General features: G+C 39.2%; 1 pseudogene; it reads left to right on the top strand.

Moving 5' to 3' along the window:
* Window positions 1-501: 501 nt before the first annotated feature.
* LOC139999550 (kinesin-like protein KIF27) lies at window positions 502-22,453 on the top strand (annotated as a pseudogene).
* Window positions 22,454-22,859: the final 406 nt, after the last annotated feature.

Genomic DNA, 22,859 nt, shown 5'->3' with positions numbered 1-22,859 from the left:
AATTCTTCTTTATTTACCTAAGGTAATACAGTGTAGTCAGTTACAATATAAATAAATTATACTGTATCTTTTTGATTTCTCCCTCATTCCCCCAATTCCAGCCCTGTCTTATGCTTTTTGAGCCAAAAAAAAAAACCACTTCTGTGGTTTAATGATATGAATTATTGCTTGTTTGATCAAACAATGTTTTCATTCTACCTTCTGTGCTACTTTCCCAGGAAACTGATAATTAAAAGAAGCCAGCTCCCTAGAATTTCAGACATGGCAATGGAATCTGCTCTAATCAGTTCAGTCCCTACCACTGCATCTCGTTTTGCCTTACTACAACTGGAAAGTGATACTGATTCAGAGCCTGGAAAACGCAGAAGTGGCCGACGTGCTGGTAAATCTCTAGCTTCAGAGTGTAGATCTATAAATGTGAAGAAAAGAGAGAAAAGAAGAAAAAGGAGAGAACAGCAGCAGAGTGAGGCCAATGATTTAAAGGGATTGTATTTTCAACAGTGAGTAAGGTTGTTGTCTCATCAAGAGTTTTTGCTGTCCCTGAAAAGTCATTGGTTTTGGTTTTCCCTGTGAAAGAAGAACTACTTAATCGCAGATTACATCTTTACATTGTCCTGTCTTATGTTTCTGAGAAGTACTTGCATGCTTTAGGGAACTGAAGCTGGAAATACACCCTTTTGTTTCAGTCATTTCACAGCTTAGCTTTCTAAATGTCTCTTTGTTTATCAAGTCTTTAGGGTGGAGTAAGCTCTGTGCACTTACAAATTGCTAAAGCAGTGTTCCATGTCATGAATGGGACCGACTCAGTCTTATCAGTTGTTTTTCATATACAAATCTGACAGAATCCGTTCGCGTTTTGCTCCTTGAGCTCTGTCGGCATTGTGTCTACAGATGTGTCTGTGTGTGGACGTGTGCCTGGGCACTCCCGGCGGCTGCTGGGCCAGCAGCTGCGAGCAGTTGTGAGCGTGGCTCGCCTACTTGGAGACCGCTTGTGTTTGAGGGAAAACTCAGCCTTTACCGCTGAGCTCCACCGGAGCCGTGAGGAGACGCTCTCCTCCATGACGAGCGCGGCGATGGAAGCCGCATTTCGCACCCCTGCTTTGACCACAAGCAGACGGCCCCCTCCACCCTCCCCAGGACTCGAGGGCGAGCTGTGCGCGTCCCTGGGGGCCGGGGGCTGCCCCCCGGTGTCCCCTCACACCCACCCCTCAACCCCCGCTCCGCCCGCGCCCTCCTGCCGCGGGGGGCCGCTGTGCGCGGCGGGGCGGCGCCGCCGAAGGTTGCGGCCGTTGCCTAGCGAGGCGCTGTCACCAGCAGCGCGGGCGGCCCAGGCGCGGCCCGCCGGCCCCTCAGCCCGCCCGGAGGCTGCCTCCCGCCGCCCGGAGCAGGTTTGGAGCGGGGAGCGACGGGGCCGGGGTCGGGGCCGGGGCTGGGGCTGGGGGGAGCCGCCCCACAGCGCCGCTGAGCCGGCATTTTGCTTGGTGTTTGTTTGAGGAAGTAGGAAATGGGATCTCTCCCCTCCTCCGCCCCTCCCCTCCCGCGACTGGTTTGGGTGTCATTTTGGGAGGGGGGGGGAGTCAGTAAGTTTTCAGTATGTGCTCGTGATTGCCGTGCCCTTTCTGAAATGAGCAGGATTTCAGGCTCTTGCAAAGCCTCCTTGACTGAGAATCAGCAAGAGAAGAGCAGAAGATGTGTTTGGGATCCGGCAGCATTTGATACCCATCGAGGCTTTGGAGTGTTTCTGGTAGACATTTGTAAAGAAATCCTATTCGATGCTTCTTCTTGTGCTTCAGAATTAATCCGTGGGGGGCAGTATAAGGAGCCATGGTTGCTGAAATATATAACTAATAAAAAATAGTTCCATATGGGCATAAACAGACGGATTAAAATCAGAGGAATGCTTGGTGTGTAGTAATCACAACTATTTAAAATCATACCCCCCATGTAAGCAACACGACAGCTTTCTGTGCTTCTGAAATTCTAAATACTTGGCCCTTGTAAGCAGAAGATGGCTTTCAAGCACGTGTGTGTCTATAGGTATTAATTCCGGATAAAAAGTTTTTTTTGAATAATTTCTGTTGCCTATGCATCGGTACTGTAGCAGTGAGAAAATAAGGTTCATTGTAAGTCTATGCTTTATCAAGAGTTCATTAACAAGATCTTACAATATTGTTGCTTCATCTGGCAGTATAACGTCCAAACAGAAAGTCTGACCACTTTCAGACCAAAGGTTAAGTCTGCTAGCTTAGAAGGTAATAGAAGCAAAATTAGTTTCTGCACTGGTTTAACAGTTGTTAACGTATCTGCTTTTTTATCACAGTTCCTTTCCAGGGTGTAATGTTGCTTATGTATTCTTTGGGAAACTCTTCAACATTCTGCTTCAGCAGGGAGTTAATTCTTTCTTCTTTAACTCGGAAAACATTTTTTCTTAGGTGCAGAAAATTGCAAATGAGGTGAACAGAGGAATTGTAACAGATCTTCCTGAATACTGAGTGGGGAGCACAGAGATGGAGGCCAGCATGGAGGAGATCCTGGTTAAAGTTGCAGTAAGGGTCAGACCTCTGCTTTCCAAGGAAGTACTTCATAACCACCAAGTATGCGTGAGATTAGTCCCAAATACACAACAAATAATCATTGGGAAAGACCGTGTCTTCACTTTTGATGTTGTATTTGGCAAAAACTCAACCCAAGAAGAAGTTTATCCAGTTTGCATTAAACTTCTTCTAGTGTCTTTGGCTGAGGGATATAATGCTACAGTATTTGCATACGGACAGACGGGTTCTGGGAAGACTTACACCATTGGAGGTGGTCACATTGGTACGTTGTAAAAAGTCTTTTTTTGTGTGTGTGTGAACAATGTAGTTCTGCAAATTAAGTATTTAATACATAACAGATGATGCTTGAGAATTTTTAAGAGATAATGAAAAAATGCATAGCAAAAAAAGACATATATATTCCAAAGTTTATGTGATGGTTGTGTTCTAAACACAAATTCTGTGTCCATTAGGCTATCCCAAAAGTATGAGAGAAAAAAAAATAAAAAAGTGCTCTTTCCCATTCTCTATTCTAACAGGCAACTTACCCTACTTTCTGAAACACAGTGCTTTAGAAATTTTGGCTCCATTTATCCTACTTAGAAAGTATCTGCTTTAGGTAATTGTATGAAGCAAACTCACTCTTGGACTTTTTTCAGAGACTGACAAAGAGATTTCATAGATAAATTTCATGGAATAGAATCCTAGAATGGTTTGGGTTGGAAGGGACCTTAAAGATCACCCGGTTGCAACCCCCTGCCACGGGCAAAGATGTCACCCACTAGACCAGGTTGCCCAGGGCCCCATCCAGCCTGGCCTTGAACACCCCCAGGGACGGGGCATCCACAGCTTCTTTGGGCAACCTGTGCCAGTGCCTTGCCACCCTCTGAGTAAAGAATTTCTTCTGACGATCTAATCCAAATCAACCCTCTTTTAGTTGGAAAGCCATTCCTCCTTGTCCTATCATTACACCACCTGCCAAAGAGTCCCTCCAGAGTCCCTCCCCAGCTTTCCTGTAGGCCCCCTTTAGGCACTGGCAGGCTGCTGTAAGGTCTCCCCAGAGCCTTCTCTTCTCCAGGCTGCACAACTCCAGCTCCCTCAGCCTGTCTTCGTAAGAGAGGTGCTCCATCTCTCTAAGCATCCCTGTGGCCCTCCTGGACTCTCTCAAATACTTCCACGTCCTTGTGCTGGGGGACCCAGAGCTCCAGGTGGGGTCTCACGAGAGCAGAGCAGAGGGGGACAATCACTTCCCTCCCCCTGCTGGCCATGCTGCTTTTGATGCAGCCCAGGATATGGTTGGCTTTCTGGGCTGGAAGCACACATTGCTGGCTCAGGTGGAGATTCTGATCAACCAACACCGCCAGGTCCTTCTCCTCAAGGCTGCTCTCAATCTGTTTTCTGTCCAGACTGTAGTTGTGCTTGTAACTGTTCCAGCACAAGTGCAGAACCTTGCATATTGGCCTTGTTGAACTTTATGTGGAATTCAAATTTTGCTTTTTTAAAGGCAGATATCTGAAACTCTACTATTCGACTTACTTGGTATTTCCAAGTCAGTGTTCCTCAAACACCTGAGACTGGAAACTACTTTTTTTCTGTATTAGTTTGCAGAAGAATTCTTCAGCTTCTGCATGTATACGATTTTGCTTTCTGACTCTCTCTGGAATCTTGTATCACCAGCTCTGGTTATCTTCCCTTCCATATGGAGAAGTCACAATTTGTTTGTCTGTTCTGCTGAAGAAGAGAGAAGAAGTGGAGTAGCAGGAATTAGAAGACTATCTGGATTTTTCTTGGTCCTTGATTCTGAATTCGAAACCCTGAAAATGATGTATTCATTCTTTCTGCATAAAGGATTTGCAGTTTTATCATTAATTCATTAGCAAGTTCAAAATATTTTTTTTCTTCTAGCGTGATTTTTTACTAATTTAATTTTCTTTTAGTCTCGTACCCGCAGAAAGTAGTAAAGTTCTGTATCATTTCCATGCATTTCTGATCAACAGAAAAGCAAATCTTTACATGAAAACTTGGGAAAACTGAGCTCTTCCTATTCCTTATTATATTGAGTGATAAACCTCGCAGACTTCTCTTTAGTTTTAGTCTTTGTAATTTGTGTGACAGAATGACTGCAAGTGTCTGTGACATCTGTGTTTCTATTTTAGCATCAGTTTCAGAGGATGAAAAAGGCATAATCCCACGGGCTACTCAGGAGTTATTTCAGCATATTTCTGAAAACCATAACATCGATTTCCGTGTGAAGGTATCTTATATAGAGGTTTACAAGGAAGAACTTCGAGATTTATTGGAGTTGGAGACCTCTGTGAAAGATTTACATATCCGAGAAGATGAAAAGGGAAATACAGGTAGGATTTCAGCTCTAGAACTTCGTGCATTTGATTTCTGTTGTGTGCACAAATTACTGTTTCCACCTCTTGAAAAGAGAGCTTACCGATGACTAATACTAGACGAAGTCACGTTTTCAAAATATCAATTCAGTTTAGCTGATCTGAAGCAGCCTTCATTTGAGATTCCTATGAACAATATCAATGTTCCTCCAGAAGCAGCATCAGGTGGTAAGGTAGTACTGTTACTGTTTCTGCAAATTCAGCATAGAAACACAATTGTGCATGATTATTCAGTTGAATGAATGCTTTAAGATTAAGCCTTTGCTTCTCACTTCAAAGTTATATTTGTTAAGCTACTTATGCTGTAAATATCTGCTTCCATTCCACTAAGAACTATGTTCTTAACATAGGCTGGGAGTCACTTTTACTGCAAACTTTCAAAATTTCTGTCTTTTTTTTTAACTGACAAAGTAAGCTTTGAGCTAGGTTTGCTCATACTTTTTTTCTAGATAGCGCTAGGTTGCAAATTGCATAAGACGATGTGTAAACACCTAAGTCTGTGTATTCTGTTTACGATATTGTTTCAAATGCTGTGACAAAATACACCCATATATTCTATTTCTGCAGGTTTCAGATGTGCTGTACTTCATGCTTTCCACATACTGTTTTATTTTATTTAGCTATGTGCTACAACCTTATAATAATGCAGGCTTGTATGCTTGTGTGATTTGTGTTTATAGATTGACTCTTCATAATTGCAGTAAACTTTTACTGAAAAGTTTAAAATTAATGTAATTATTCTGATTTTCTTTTGGTGTTTGAAGTGATTGTTGGTGCTAAGGAATTCCAAGTAGAATGTGCAGATGAAGTGATGAGCCTGTTGGAAAGTGGCAATGCATCTCGTCACGCAGGCACAACACAAATGAACGAACACTCTAGTCGATCACATGCCATTTTTACTATCAGTATTTGTCAGAAACAATCTGCAGAGTCTCAAAAAAAAATAGTGATCCACAGGATTCATCTTGGAAATCAGTCCAGATGATTGCTTCAAAGTTCCATTTTGTGGATTTGGCAGGATCAGAGAGGGTGACAAAGACTGGAAATACCGGTGAAGGATTCAAAGAATCAATTCAAATCAATAGTGGTTTGTTGGCCTTGGGAAATGTCATCAGTGCTCTTGGAGACCCAAAAAGGAAAAGCGTACATATTCCATACAGGGATGCTAAAATCACTCGCATTCTGAAAGACTCCCTAGGAGGGAACGCCAAGACTGTCATGATAACATGTATAAGTCCATCCTCATCAGACTTTGATGAATCTTTAAATTCGCTCAAATATGCAAACAGAGCCAAAAACATTAGAAATAAACCAGTTGTCAACTACAACCCCGATCAAGACCGGATTGATGAAATGGAACTTGAAATCAGATTGCTCCGAGAAGCTTTGCAGAACCAACAAGTTGGTAATCAGTGTTGACATGACTTAAATCAAGAAAGAACCCGAATCAGTTTGCTAGAAGAACAGCTCACCCGGCTTCAAGCTCAGTGCTTCAGCTACAGAAACTGTTTGGACGAAGCCTTCCCATTCCTTGTTGATTTGAATGATGATGTTAGCTTAAAAAGCAGGAAGCTCTCACCGTGCAGCAAATTGACACTGGAACTGGCACCATGCAAGAGCCCCATCATATCACAATTCTTCAGCTGAGGAGAGAACTAAAGAACTGCCAGGTATTTCATTCTAAGTTGATTGTTTAGGTACCTATGAACAAATCAGGAAAGCTAATGTGTCTGTCTTGTAGGGGGAGGAGATAGAGTTCCAACAAGTTAGAATTTTATAAAATCAACCTATTTTCATTTTTCACACTGAATTCTGGTAAGCCTGTAGATTGTTACCTTGCAATCGCATACACAAATTCTGGCTTTTCTTGGTTCTCATCATCCTAAATTACAGCTCTGTTATTTATTCTTCATTTTTTTTCTCTGGCTTATTTTAAAGCTCTGCTTCCCAGGTTCAAAACAGTGTAAGAGCTGGGTTTAAACTGAAAGATACCCAGGTAAGCATGCCATCCACAGCTAGGAGGAGATGGTTAGGGAGATGCTAAAATAAACAGGGCAATAAAGGCTCTTGAGCAGCTCTTAAGAGTTGTATTTACTTGAAAGATATAGGTTGTACAGAAAAGATACAGTTGTACAGAAGTATCTGTCTTTAGAATGGTAAGGCATAGTGTGTCCATACTTTGCATTTGGCTCCTAAAGGTTTTCTGGAAGGCCAACTACATTTGGAAGTAACCTTCAATCACTATTGGATCACTTACCCAGAAAAACATCTGAAAAAAAATAACATTATAATTTCTTTAATCTTTAGGCTCTTCTTGGAGATGAAAAATGAGGAGGGCCATCCTTATTTTTTTGTTTGAGAAGTGTATTAATATTATGATTGATGCTGAGATTTTACAGCCACATCTCACAACACACCGAAGAAAGTAATTGGATTTAAATACCCACTTTGTAAGGTAGTGTTGGTTATGGGTCCATTATTTCCTCTGGGAGAAAGAAACTTGTCAAAACAAAATCAATAGATGAGAAACAGAAGTAAAGAAACGACTGGTGGAAACCACTTTTGAAGGGAGCAGCTGATTCCCCAGAGGGCCATGCTGCCATAACCACAGGGACCTTGACAGCCTAGAAAGGTGGGCTGACAAGAACCTCATGAAGTTCAGCAAGGGCAAGTTCAGAGTCCTGCACCTGAAGAGGAACAACTGCAGGCACTCGTGCATGCCGGGGGCCACCCCGCTGGAAAGCAGCCCTGCAGAAAAGGAGCTGGGCGTCCTGGTGGCCACCAAGTTGAACATGAGTCAGCCATGTGCCCTTCCTCCTAAGAAGGCTAGTGGTTTTGTTGGCTGCACTAGGCAAAGTGTCACTAACAGGTCAACAGATGTGATCCTTCCGCTCAGTGAGGCCACAGCTGGAGTAGTGTGTCCAGTTGCAGTTGCAAACTGTATTTTGTGGTGCGTTATACACAGCATAGGCAGCCCGTCAAAAGAGGTGATTCTCCCACCATATTTAGCATTGATGTGGCCTCACCTTGAGTATCGTGTGCTCAGGGGCTCCCCAGTTGAAAAAGGATGTGAAGATAATTGAAAGTGTGCAGAGGAAGGCAACAAAGCTGGTAGAAGGGCTGGAAGGCAGGTCCTATGAGGAGAGACTGAGAACACTTGTGTTGTCCAGTCTGAAGAATAGGAGGCCAAGAGGCGACCTCATGGCTCTCAGCAACTTGCTGAGGAGGGAAGGTGCTGGTCTGTGCTGCTGGTAACTGAGGGAAGAATGCATGGGAATGGCACAAAGCTGTGGGGGATGTCCAGTTCACGCTGGACATCAGGGAAAATTTCTGTACCATGAGGATGGTCAGACACTGGCACCGGCTTCCTAGCGAGCTGTTTGGTGCCCCATGCCTGTCAGTATTCAGGAGGCGTTTGGGCACTGCCTGCAATAACATGCTGTAACTTTAGGTTAGTCCTGAAGTGGTCAGCCAGTTGGACTTGATGATCTTTGTAGGTCCTTTCCAACTTCTCTACTGCATTCTGCTTGATTCTGTTCAGTTCCGGGCTGCCCCATGCAAGAGATTCAGGGACATCCTGGAAAAAGTGCAGCAGAGGGCCACAAAGATGCTTAAGGGACTGGAGCACCTCTCCAATGAGGAAAGGCTGAGAGAGATGGGACTGTTCAGTTTGGAGAAGAGGAGGCTCAGTGGGGGATTTTAGCAATGTCTTACAAATACCTGAAGGGAAGGTGCAGTGAACGTGCAGCCAGGACAAAAGGCAGTGGGCACAAGAGCTTCTAGGCTAACATCTGGAAGCACTTGTGTACTGTGTGGTGGCCGTGGCTGTGCACTGGAACAAGTTGCCCAAAGAGGTGGAGTCATCCTCTGAGACCATCAAAAGCCACCTGGACATGGTCCTGGGCAACCTGCTCAAGGTGGCCTTGCTTGAGCCAGGGGTTAAACCAGGTGACCTCCAGAGGTCCTTTCCAGCCTCAGCTGTTCTGTGATTCTATGGTGGGAGAATTTGCCATATATACGTCCCAACTTTGCAGTTCCAATCACATCTTTGAACAACAAATAAATATATGTATGTATTTAATTTTCCAACTTCAAGAATAACAATGCCTGCTTTTCCACTGGCTGAATTTTCCTTTTATTATCTAGCAGGCTCTAGCTATGGATGAGGAAGTATTCATCCAGAAGGATCATGAATTGAAGATATTGCAGAATCAGATAAAGACATTAATACAGGAAAATGAAGAGCAACTGGAATCTTTAAAGAAGGCTGAAGAAACACATAGATTACAGGTATTTTTCCTCTGGCATATATTACATGTATGTATATCGAACCATCCATCCACTATAGGAATGTACTCATGATTTCAAGACAGATCCTTCAGAATTTTTTTGGATGTAAACACCTACCAGTCTTACAAGCACCTTGTTTGAATTAGAGCTGTATTCCCTAATGAGCTGAGATCATCTAGTGGGTGAATCACAGTACTGTGATTCCTGAAGTTTGTGGATCAGCCTAACTGTGCCACAGCCTTCCTGTATGATATTAAGTGATTCATTCACCCTCTCTTTGCTTCCTGCCTTCCTCCAGATCTGTGTTGTTGCTAAGTTGTTTCAGGACGATTCATGATTTAGGACTTGAAAGGCTTTTAAAGCTTGTTTAGAATCTCAAAAAGACCATCAAGTTCCTACATAATGCTTTAATTGAAAGGCTGTGTAGAAACATGCTTTGTTATATCTTTATTCAGTGTGAGAGTAAAGTATTGTTGCCTTTTGACTTTTTAAGACAGAATTTCATCCTAGTATTCTGAGAGTTTACTATTACAAGAAGCTGAGTGACACAGTGGAAACACTGCTTGCCTCCTTCCCTCTCTAGATCTTGTATATGCTAATGAAATTGTAATGGGTAGTAAGTGAATAGCATTTCAAGATCCAGGAGACCATATATAGGATAGTTGATAGATCTGACTTTATAGGATGATAGATCTGACCTTTTTTAAAGGGAACAGCATAAACATGGCTAGTTAGTACTCTTCTCCTTATTCTCCTTATTCTCCTTTTTCTCCTTTTTCTCCTTTTTCCTCTTCTTTGCTGATGGCTTGGGGAGAGTCAATGAATGAAAGGTAAGTACACTGGTCACCATCTTTTCCTTCCCTCTGTAACTTTTTTTCTGTTCTGTCATCTCTGGATAGGCTTTTTTTGTGTGTTTTCCTTTTTTAACCCATACTGCATATTGTCAGCTTATTAGACTGAAACAATCCATGCTTCTAATACCCATAGATGCTTATATACGATTATGCTTATAATTGTATCTTATGGAGGATACGAGGCAGATGATATGAACAGAAACAGTTGTACTGTAGGCAAAAGATCGCAGCTCTCACTTTTACTTAAAAACAGAAAAATCAGTATAATAATTAAATCAAATGCTTGTGTCAAATGGCTTAAAGTTGTATGCACAGGAAAGTGTCGTTTCAATGATACATGATAGAATAAGAACTGTAAAAGTAGCATGTAAATGTTTGTACCCATGTATTTATGTAACAGGTTATGCACTATGGGGTTGTATGTACAAGGGCATAAGGGACAGAGTCTTATAGGGATTAAAAAAAAAAAAAGTTGCAAGGTGGAGTTGCCCATTACTACTTCCACAATCATAAAATGTATGGTATTGACATATATATTCTTTTTGCTATGACACAGAAATATTATGTATTGTATTCCAACAAAATGTCAATTTGTGGGGCATTGTCTATGTATGGGGAAAGGACTTGCAGTCTAAGAAGATGAGAAAAAAAGAATAAATAAAAAATATATGATTCAAAGTAGGAGAATGCATACTTTAGTTAACTATCTCTAGCTGTTATTCAAATTTCCTGTTGGTAGGCAAGATTTTCGATGTATTCTGAAAGGAACAGAGAAGACTGAAAATTGTATGGTCTTGGCCTTATGGATAAATCAGTTCAGTGAAGATACGTAATTTTGAACAATGCACAGAGATTGCTGTAGGAAAGGCAAGTAAGTTCTTCAAACTAGCATTACCGACAAATTTGAGGCTGGGTAGAAAAGAAAGTAACGGTTGATACAGGGGATCCTGGGGTCACGTCCAATTTTATGAATGTTAATTAATAAAAATAATCTTTCAAGTTGGACCGCTCCAAGAGGAAGAGGAAGCCTACATGTATGTACATTTCATTCTTTAAACTCAGACCATGTGCTTCATTTGAACATTTTTCTTGAATTACCGTTTTATTTATCCATGAACACACAAATAAGGCAAGCAAGGGCTGATAAATATGTCATCTACTTCTCACTAGATGTCTAAATCTAGCTGACATAATTTATATAGGACAGGTCCTTTAGAGACAAAAATGTCTCAAAAAAATGATTGGAGTTTGGGGAGAGGTAAGATTCTACCTGTCATGCCAGAGAATTTTCAGTTTGTTGCAGAATTTGCCTGTGCACTGCAGAAGAATTTAGAGTTAGTGAATGATATACAAGAAGACTGACCTTTATAATGAATTTAGAAAGGTATGATGCAAACCTGATGATCAGCAACCGTTTTTGTTTTTGTTTTTTTCATATGAGAATGAAAAAATGGTGGAACAGCAAATCCTTATTGATCAGCTAAAAGAAAAAATACAGAAGTTTATGGTTGTGAAAACTTGGGACTTCTCAAGTGCTTGTGGAGATGGGCCTGCTGTTACGGCATCTGCAAGAAGGCCATACAGTGTCCCACTCACAAAGAGTCTGCTACACTCCCTTTACCCATCTTCAGGGACAGAGACACGAAAGGTAAGGTCTACCTAAGCATTACATTTTTTTAACAGTTATCGTTCAATAATTCTATTGGGCGTGACAAATTATGGTGACCTATTGTCAGCTGCTGTTTGGCTTTGAAGCATTTTAGCATTGAAGACTGAAAAAGTACTTTCGAATGTCTTGCGACACACGCTATGTCCCAATTGTCCAAAATCTATGGGCTTACATTTTGAATCCCAGAATGGCTGGAGTTTGAAGGGACCTTTAAAAAGTCTAGTTCATCTAGTCCAACTCTGCCATGGACAGAGACACCTTTCACTAGATCAGGTTGCTCAAAGCCCCATACAAATTGACTTAAAACACAGAATTTATCACAGTCATAAAGCTGTAGTCTTTAGTGATCTTTTTGTGCAATGTTTAACAGTTCAGATAGGAAGCATTCCCAAAATGAATGATTATTCTGTACTGATAAACTGAACATTTTGGGTAATAAGTTGGTAACAGTACCTTCTTTTGCACTTGGGACAAGTGTTCTAAGCAGAACCTTCTCTTGCAAAACCTTCTGGTACACAGGTACTCAGAAATATTATTTAAACACCTGCAATTTTGCATACAAGGTCAGGTAGTGAAAGACTTTTAAACTGAAATACTATTGGAATATCAATAAAGAATTACTGAACTATTCCAAGTGTTTTTTGGGCGCTTTTTGGCAGGTGTATACCAGTCCCCCTGCTTTTTCCCTGGCTCGGATGATGGCAGGATTCCGTGCTCGTAGCCAGATTATACTGAGCTACATAGAAGATCGAGATGAAGTCCTTCACTGCCACCTCTCTGATCAGAGTGATGAAGAGAAAGAAAATACAGACAGTCAAAAGTAATTTCATTTTTTTTTCTTATTACTTAATTAAGTAATTTTTTCTTTAATTTTTGTTACAGATAAATATATAGCAAATATAATATTACTGCCTAATCCTACTGTAATGTGAGGCCATTTGTGATACTACTTAAAATAAATTTGCAGGACCAACTAGGCATATTATGAAACTAGTTTAAAAACCACATTTTTTGATGCGATAAAGATTGCATGATCTTTGTTTTGGGGACATCATCCAACAAGATCAAGCAAGGGAAGAAGAAGGTGCAAATGCTTATGTAAGCTTTCTCAGTTTGGCACTCTTCTTTTTAATATCATGTACTTTATATAAAGTTAAAAGAAAAAAAAATCCCTTTGTGTTTAGAATGTATCATGTTTTCCATTCTTTCTTAGGCGTTCAATAAACCAAAGATGGACACGAAAACAGGCTTCTCTGTGCTTTCCCTTTGAGCAAAGTGACATGAAATGTCAAGTTGACAAGTCCAGCTTATGTGACAAATCTGTGCCACAGACTGATACAGCCACAGGTAAAATGGAAGTCATGAGAGTAAATTGTATTAGATATAATATTAGAATATGCAATAATGTCTTTATCACATGTAATTATTTTTCTCATCAAAATGTCTTTATTTGCTACAAATACTTTTTTCATGATAGCTCAACATAAATTTATTTTTAAATTATTTTCCTTTTCCTTTTCTGAAATTGACATCAGTGACCTTAATGTTTAAGTACTACTTACTAGCGAGAAAGCACTTGACATACAAGTCTAGTACTAGTTCAAGAAAAGGAAACATGCTATTGTTTCATCAGAGATGCACTGAAAATGCTTAAAAAATATATTTTTTTCTCTCTCAGGTTAGCATTCATTAGCATTCTTGAAATGCTAATGCATGCTGTCATTTCCATATTTAGACGGCAGGGAAAAGACTCTTTGCAATACTCTCTCCGTTTGGCTCTTTCACTTCATTTGTAAGAATTCTATACATACTGTATTTCAGATCACTGTCTTTTGGCTAAAGAGTGTATTCCTTTTATTCCTTTTTTATTCCTTTTTTTTTTTTGGTCTCCACATTGTTTTGTTTTCTTTCAAGGTGAAGAAATGGACTGCCTCCAGAAAAGTCTTGTTTTTAACATGCAGAAGTTAAAGAATTCAGAGTTGAGACTCACTGAGGCCAAGCAAAAAATGAGAGAACTTGCACTTAACATCAAAATGAAAGAAGAACTTATTAAGGAATTAGTAAGAACAGGTAAGTGACTGAAAAATTGAAATGAAGACATTCAGAAATAAGCAAGAAAAAAGACACAAAACTTCTGAAGACCTGCATATCTTAGTTTTTGGGTAATTTTCTTCTGCGGGAATACTTCTGGTAACTTACAGTTTCCTAACTTCTATGAATTACTTGCTATGAGTGCATTGAAGGCTGCAAATTTTTATTGTGTCCTACTCAGCTGTGATCTGCAGATTTGTTTGTTAAATATTTTTTTGTGTTTTGTGGCTTATTGTGTTTATCCACCTATAGTGTAATTTTTCACGTATGCTTAGTGCAACTGATCTCTTCATGGACATGTGTTTGTCACCCAGTGTCTGGGATGGGAGAGAAGATACGACACTGTGCTGGCTGCTTGCATTGCCATCATAGCAGTAGAGAAGCAGGAGTCAGAAGTGGATGAGGGAAAAGGTCAGTGTCCCTGTTAGCCTATATCATTACACACCTGTCCTGATATATATATGCTTGCCAGAAACTTATCATTGTGATGACCCTAAAGATCTGTGCTTACCTGTTTCAATCACACTCTTCTAGTGTGTACATATTCTCCTGAGGCAGTCTTTTGGCATTGAGAAACATTGTGCGCCCCCAGTAACAGTACTTACGGAATCCCAAACAGAGCAAATCAGATTGCCCGAACAGGGCAAATCAGTAGAAACACAATCGAGAGTTTTTTGCTGATTACCAAGTTGAAAGCTGAGAAATATGTAGCATATTCTTCTGGGGAAAAACAAACAAACAAACAGACAAAAACAAAACAACAACAACAACAACAACAACAAAAACATAATAATACAGGCAAGCTATTTTGTCAAGGACTGCAGTAGGCAGAAAATTTTCACTTGATGTGGCACGCAGGTGTTACTTTCTTTGGTGACATCAGATGGTTTATGAAGAGTTCAGATTTAAGATTCCTTCGTTCATCTATATTTCAGTGTTATAAGGGAGCTGTTTGTTTAGGTTTGGAAAATGTCTCAGAAATTTTTGGTTTAATCAGGATGAAGTAAGTAACGATTCAATTACAGGTTTAAGTAATACATTGCAAATTATTAGCTTGCTGTTTTAAAACTATTTGGATATGATGTCTTTAAGGTAAGGATGCAGAGTGTGTAAGCAGGCAATATTCTTTGAAGATAACTAAACCGGAGCAAGAATCCGAGCAGGCCAAAATGGAACTGGCTGAAACTCAAAAACAGCTTCAGGAGCTGGAGAATAAGGAGCTGAGAGAGCTTCCTGAGAAAGCCAAGCTGCAAAGAGAGTTCCGAAAGAAGATGGATGCAGCTAAGCTGAAAGTGCAGGTATTTCCAATATGACCATTAGGATTTGCAAATTCCTGTCTCAGCATCACCTTTGAAATCCGTACACTCTGCTTGTGAAACTCTTACCAGCTTCACACAATTGAAGCTAGTTGGATTGAAGTAGCCAATGAGAACCTTCACACAGTTATACCCACTACTATTTAACAACTAAGTAGTTAGATAGTTCTGTCTTTGATGATTTTACGAAGGCTCAGAGACCTTAGAGATAATGTGTGATTGTTGTGGCAAAATGTAGCAAGTCTTGCTCACTGTCCTAACTCAGTGAAATAGAGAATTAACCTGAGTCAGGTTTTAGTTTTAAGTTTTCCTGTTGTTAAGCTGAAATTTTCCATGAACATTCAGGTCTTACAGAAGAAGAAGCAAGACACTAAGAAACTGGCTTCTCTATCTAACCAAAGTGAAAAACGAGCAATAGAACTTGAGCAGAACGTGGCTCAGATGAAGCATCAGCAGACCCTGCTAGAGAAAAGACTGCGTGAGGAGAGTGAAAAAAAGAAGCAACTAGAAGCAGAGCTTCAGCGGGACCAGCTACAAATTAAAGTAGGATTCTTTCTGTTTCCTTACGACAAAGAATAAGATCAACCAGTTTGACCTTTGTTTTCCCAAAGGCAATGTACTATACTACCAGATTTTGTCCTTTTAAGTAATTGCTTACTTGACACTGAAGAAATTGTGTATAAGTATTTTCACAGAAATCTTCATTCTTCCTTTCTCTTCAGCTATGTTTTTAAATGTTATTATGTGATGTCTAGCCCTGAGTTGCAATTTTGCATGTAAATTAGTTCAATATTTCTGATTTCATGATTGTGTAGATTCTGTCATTAAATGTGTTTGAAAAACACACTGATTGAGGCAGAAAGAAAGTTTTGTTTGTTTTTGTTTAGAGGAACTTCAGCTTAAGATGGAACAGCAACAGAAGATTCTTAAACTTAAAGACAGAGAGATTGCTGCATTTAAAAAGAAGAAAAATAACTCGGTGGGGACTTTACAGAAATCAGAGGTAGCTAATCTATTCCAAATCTGTGTGGACACTGAAAAGAAAGGTGTCTTTATTCACCCCTTGTCATCTTTGTAAAGCGTTTGGAAGAAGAGTATTCCATCCTCCCTCCCCTGTTTTTTTTTTAAATTGTTATTTTTTTGTTGTAGCAAAAACTGAGACAAGTCAAGAAGCTCTTTAACTGGTTTTGAATGAACGAAAGGAGAGGGCTGTAATGTCTTTGTTTTTTCTATGACTTGTCAAAGGTAGTAATTCAGATAGCTGGAAATTCAACGAGTTTGGTTGTCTGGTAGGCTTGAAGGTGATTCTGATGAGCTCTGTTATAAATGTTGCACGGTTTGTTTGTTTATTTCTTTTCCCATCTGACAAATATGACAGACGGCTATGGTTTTGGTTGTTCATGACAGTGTTAGAATAGTAGGTTTCCTGTGCAACAGTGCTACCTGCATGATTTCAGAACTAGACATTGGAACATGAGAGTTTCATGAGTTAACCAAAGTCTTTAGAGGTGAAAATCAATTTAAAAAACGAAATAAAAGCAACTTCTTAGCCATACCAGCAATATGCCCACTGATAAACCATTGCTTCAGAAGAGACTTATAATAGACTCTGCTAGCAGGATCAGAACTCCCATTTTTTCTTTCTTTCAGCATCGCAGTTTCTCATCACGATGTGTTTTTCCACAAATCTTGGTCTTGGGCAAGAATCATGCAATGAGGATGGGCTAGCTGATTTCTTGTGGTACCTTTCAAACTTAGTTGTTGTCATTCTATATATGACATCTATTTCTATAACTGTTTTTAGGAAAATAATACATTTCCTTAAAAGCATCTGATAAAATTGTTTGCATAAGATGTAGTAATATAACATTGCTGAGCCTCTCCTTAAGTCAGTCCTATTTCTGTATTATCCTGAATCAGGATTCTGTTGAACACTTAATGTTAAGAATTGAAATGTTGATTTCTCACGTTTTATCAGTTACTCTAAAAGAGGAAAAACATAGTCATAAAATTCTGACCCAAATAGTCCTCGTTAATGCTCTCTGGATCTCTGTTTAAATTGTAGAAGTTAGAAGAGCAAAAGAAATGGCTGGATGAAGAAATGGAAAGAATTCTTCAACAGCACCAACAGTTAGCGGAACTAGAAGAAGATTTAAAGAAAAGAGAAGCCATTGTAGCTAAAAAAGAAGCATTATTGCAAGAGAAGAGCCTCCTAGAAATCAAGAAACTGAGGTCTAGCCAGGTGATTCAAGAAAAAAAAAAAAAGAAAGAAAGAAAGAAACTTAACACAATTGTAGAACTGCCTGAAAAGACTATGGGAGGAGGGCAGCCGGATAACAGAAGAGGTTTAAGCCATGCGACTTGTATCTCTAGCGCTGCCATTACATTATTGTGTGGCTTGATCAAATGAACATTTTAAACATGAGTAATAGAATGTAATAACCTTTATTTACATGATATCCCTGAAATTCTAACAACAAAACAAAATCTGACTTCCAAAGTTCTGTTATTGCAGCACATTAAATAACGATATCTAAAAAATTGCTCAATGCCTGCAAAGTAGAGAACATGGCAGAGAAACATTCTGTATTATTTACTTTGGCTACTGAGAAACAGAAATTGAAATGTCATTGTCACCGTAATGACTAACTCATGTAAGATATGTAGAAAACTGCACATTGCTTTTCTTTGTTTTCTTTCATCTTTTGATTAAATAGTAAATTTTATGGTAGCTGTCTACTTAGCCTAAATGGCGTCCCTTTACAAGAAGTAGACAGGTCTTCCACATTAGGATGCGACAGTCTCATGTACATGTTTATGGGGATGGAGTTTTATACTTACGGTTTCTTTCATTCTTCCTCTTACTTCTTTCTCTCTCTCTCTCTCTTTTTTTTTTTTTTTTTTTTTTTTTTTAAAGGCTTTAAACAAAGATAGTATGAAATTGTCTACTCGCTTAAGTATGCTGGACCAGGAATTGTGTGATAAAGGTATGCAGCTTCAGGACAGCACTACTGAAGATAAGACAGACATTCTGGAAAAAATTCAGGTTCTTCAGAAGGAAAGGGATCAGCTACTCAGAAGAAGAAATAGTGTGGATGAGAAACTGAAAGAGGGTAACTGAAAAGCGTTGTCAGCTGAAGTAAGTAACTACCTCTGAGATACATCAAAGTTGTAGGCAATGTTGTATAATAAAGTATTCCAATCATGACCTAAAATGTCCCCCAGTATTAGATAGTAGAGAATCAAGGAACTGAGGTTGGGTGTTTTTGTTAACAGCCGACATGAAAATACTGCTATAATGGCACTACTTCCATAACAGTGAACAACATATACTTTCAGAGGGACTTACTTACTTTAGCTAGAGTCCGGACAAATGTCGCTGGCCTAACAATTCTATAATTAGAAATAATGAAACAGGATGTCCATCAATTTATCTTAGGCAGCTATTTTCCTATCAGGACATAGAACAAGGTGAAGTACTCTAATAGTGATGTCCCTTGATTATTTTTTTCATAGGCTTTTGTGAAAGACCAAACCTCACCTGAAGGCCTCCATATAGTTACAATGAAAATAAGCCAAATTGTGGATGTTACACACTTGAATTGATCAGTATAATTAAGTTGAAGATTGAATAAATTGATGTAAAATACACAGATTTGTTTTAGGTCTTGAGAAGCAGCAGTTGGGGCCTATTACTGAGCTGATAGCATGCCAGAAAGAATCCTATTTGCTTCACTCCACAGAATCTTCTGCAATACTTCAGGGCGTGAATTTCTGCCACCTTCCTGCACAGATAATGGTCACCAAACTGCTTACAGATCTGATTGGTTCATTAATCGCTAATTAGAAAACTAGTTCAACTGAAAAAGTAATAGAAGTCATCAAATTGTGGGGAGGGGAAAATGAAGGAAGAATAGAATGTAGGCTTTTGTGGTGATGAACCATTTGTTTGAACTCTGGTCTGTGGAAGGGATATCAAGACATTTCCTGCTTGCTCCAAACAGGTTCTAGATTTGTACTCTTCCTCTTATTTTTCCCATTCCATTCTCTGTACTACTACTAGTTAGTCTTGCTCTTAAATTGAGATTCACCTTTGAGAATGAAGTTAATGTCTTATGCACACAAAGATTTGTTTTGTACTTTTTATACAATCTCACTCCTGTGTTTCTGTGTAGGAAGAACATGTCCTTTTGCAGCTGGAAGAAGGAATTGAAGCCCTGGAGGCTGCTATTGATTACAAGAATGAAAGTATTCCGAGTCACCAGTACTTGCTTAGATCCTCTTCACAGATCCTTTCACAGAGTGAGGATAATGGAATAGGAAAACTAGTTTCCTTGTCTGCTGATGAGCTCAGAGCTATCCTCTTCAAATACTTTAACAAGGTTTGCTTTGGCTAATGATCAATATTTTATCCTATTACCTGTTATTGCGCTAAATAGTTAAAGGAAATAGTGTCAAGAAGTAAAGTCAATTTAATCCACTTTCCTTGAAAGCCTGCTTAGGTTACTCACATCTGTTGTTAATTTGGATATTTTGCATCTTGACATCAACATAAAAAAGGATGCTTTTCTATTACTTGTTTGTATCTTGTTTTGGTGTCATTAGCTTAAAAGGTGTTGCAACTCTGGAAATTTCCTTGCTCCTTTCCACTGCTTTATGCTGCTAACTTCTCAAGTAGCAACATATTTAAACAGTGGTGTCGTATTGAAATTCTTCCCACCTGCAGTCTTTATCAACCTCAGGATAGTATTTCTTTTTTCCAAATCCATTATAAAATCTTTCTGCAAACAAGCGCTTACCACCATATACTGAAGAATCGTAATGACACCTGGAAACATAAAAAAGAAATGCATTAGGACTTGGTGTCTCTCTTTGCCCATGGGTGAACCTTGGGTGATTTTGTGAACAAGTTGTCTGTGGTACACAAATTGGCAGTTTTCCAGAAACAGGAAAAAAACTCTTGCATCAGTTTAAGTTCTGCACAGGGCATTAAAAAATCCACTAGTCCATGTGATCAAAATCTACAGAGCTCAATTCTGAAGTGTGAACTCGTGTCAGCAGGCAAATCTGTTTCCAGTATAAGCTTACAGCTTATACAGACAATTGCTTTTGTATCCATTCATCTATTAAGCAGAACTGTAAAAGCATTTGTTGAAATGGTTTGATAGAAGTGTATTAGATTGTCTTAGATTGTTGGCCTGCGAGAGTCTGAATGTAAATTACAACTGCAGACTGAAGAACAGGAGATGAAGGTCATAGACCAGGAAAATATAATACGTGAATTGGAATCTGCACTTGAGCACATCAAATTGCAGTGTGACAGGCAGCTGATGCTACAACACAGAGAACATGAGAAAAAACTACAGTTGATACTGCATCATTTCAAGGGTGCTTGTTTGTTTTCCAAGGGGAATTGTACAGCAGATATTATCTTTAGTCACTGTTGAGAAATACTGTGTTTCATATGAAAGAAAAAAGAAGGTATGAGGTAGAAAGATAACATTTTGGCTGTTACTAATTCTGATGTCGTGTAGGATGCTGATGAACAGACACAAGGTGCTTGTATAAAAGAAAAAAGCTGACCATTTTTAAAAAACGGTCAGAATTGTCACATTTTTATATTCAATTTGTTGACATTGGAAAGGTGAAAGATAGCAATCCCCTTGATCTTTATCCTCTAAATGCTCCTATTAAAATGGAGAATTGGGGTTGGCATGGGCTTTTTGCTCCTCTGTCATACTAGTTTAAATGTACACCCTGAAAGCAGAGTGTCAGCAAAATACAGGACATTCTCTAGCTGGGCATCTTGATTTTGGCACAGAGAAGTGAAGTGAAGATTTGATTCTCATACTAGTTTTACTTGCCCTAGAACAAGATGGTGAAGGTATTGCAGAAACCTTGAAAGAGTATGAAGTAAAAGTCCAGCAACTGGAAAAAGACTTATGTTATTCTAAGAAAACCAGCAGAGAGCTGAAGAAGAAATTGAAGGGCTTTTTTGGAGAGTCACCCCATCAACTAATGGCACCTACTAAATGTAAGTACATGATCTTAAAATGCTTTTGTGTTTGTCAGTAGATCATTTGAGGGGTAGCAAACAGACAGAAATATATCAGATAGACATAAAACTCATATTTTTACTGAACTAACTCTTATCCAGGAAGGTACTACATCTCCCCTCACTTGCAAAGGAGAGACAACATCAGTTTGTAATAGAGGCAGTGGTATAACACTGTTCTAAATTCGTGTTTGGTTTTCTGTGGATTCGAGCATAATTTCAGAAGCTACAGTCTCACACTGTTGTGGTTGAGAAAACGGTATTTTATGATCTGAAAGGCTCTGAATGGCATTATAATTAACAAATGTGTAATATGCTATGCTTTTAGATGCCAGTATTTTAAACAATCAACTTGATTTTGCTGCCAGCACTTGATTTCATAGAAGTTATTTCTTGGAAGATTGTCAATGAGGAGGTCCATACTTCCAGTTAACTAAAATCATTCTTTATTAAGGTTAAAAGACCTAGATATTTGTAGTAAGAAGATAAGCTTCCTAATGTGATCTATGCTTTGACCAAAAAAAAAAAAAAAAAAAAAAAAGGACCAACAAACAACTATGAAAAGATTTTGAATGAAGTAGTTCTAGTGTAGGAGCAAAATTGGTTTAATCATTGTCATTATCTTGGTTGTCTTACACCTCACACTGCCACCACCACCACTTCACACGCACAGTGCAGCCTTCTTGGCCCCGTGTTTCGTCTTACGGCTCAGCGTGACTCATTCTTCCTCTTAACTGATGGTTCTATTTCGTCACACTTGAGGTAGTGCCATGTCTTTGTAACACGTAGATGCTGGTCACATATGCATCTGTTGCTACCAGAGTGAATTGAGGTTTAGCTCTCCAGGCAGGATAATAAGCCTAGAGGTTCATTACTCGAAAGTATGCTGTGGCAGTGTGAACATGAATATTGCACAGGTTGGACTGTAAATGAGCATGGGGAAGATTATTCTGTGTCTAATACACAAAGAAGCATGTAGTCCAGGACATGTTTTGCTGTGAGGAAACATCCATCGCAGCCAAACTGTAGCAAAATGTAGAAGGGTGAATGTCCCTGTGAATTTCTAACTTTTCCAAATACATATGTTTGTAACGTTTGTAAGAAGCGCTCAGTATTTTTGTATAATTACCTTTAGTTATCTCTCCTCTGAATATATTTTGGGGCATAATACAATGTAATAAAAAAGTGATGAGCTTTAAAAATAACAAAAATCCCTGTGTACATTAAAGTCACATTCAAAGACTATGTTTTGTGTGTTCTGCTACTGAAATTGCAGACTACTTTTGAAAATACGAAGAATTTCATATTTTACTGTCATGGTTCAGTTGTTTTAAGATTGCCTAAATTGCAAGTTAGAATGGTGAAGCTTGTATTACAAGCAAAGAGCCAACGGAAAGTAAAAGACACAGTCTTTTACTTCCTCGTCTTTCGGTCCTTAACATACAATGGTGCTAGCTCAGACCTAGGAATCACCAGTCTTTATCTTGTTCCCTGTCTCAAGTCCCCCCTTTTCTTGAGCCTAAGCAAATTCTTTGGCTTATTACAATCCTTCTTGATTAAAAGTTTTCATTAAGTTCTTACCAGTTTTGACTTGGTGCTTGTTTCAGTTACACTTCCAGGTATCATAATCTAGTCCTTCATACAGCACCAA

The sequence above is a fragment of the Anas platyrhynchos genome, chromosome 26, assembly GCF_047663525.1.
Source record: "Anas platyrhynchos isolate ZD024472 breed Pekin duck chromosome 26, IASCAAS_PekinDuck_T2T, whole genome shotgun sequence".
In the NCBI taxonomy this organism is placed as follows: domain Eukaryota; kingdom Metazoa; phylum Chordata; class Aves; order Anseriformes; family Anatidae; genus Anas; species Anas platyrhynchos.
The sequence above is the reverse complement of the archived record's forward strand: the minus strand, read 5'-3'. Positions and strand labels throughout refer to the sequence as shown.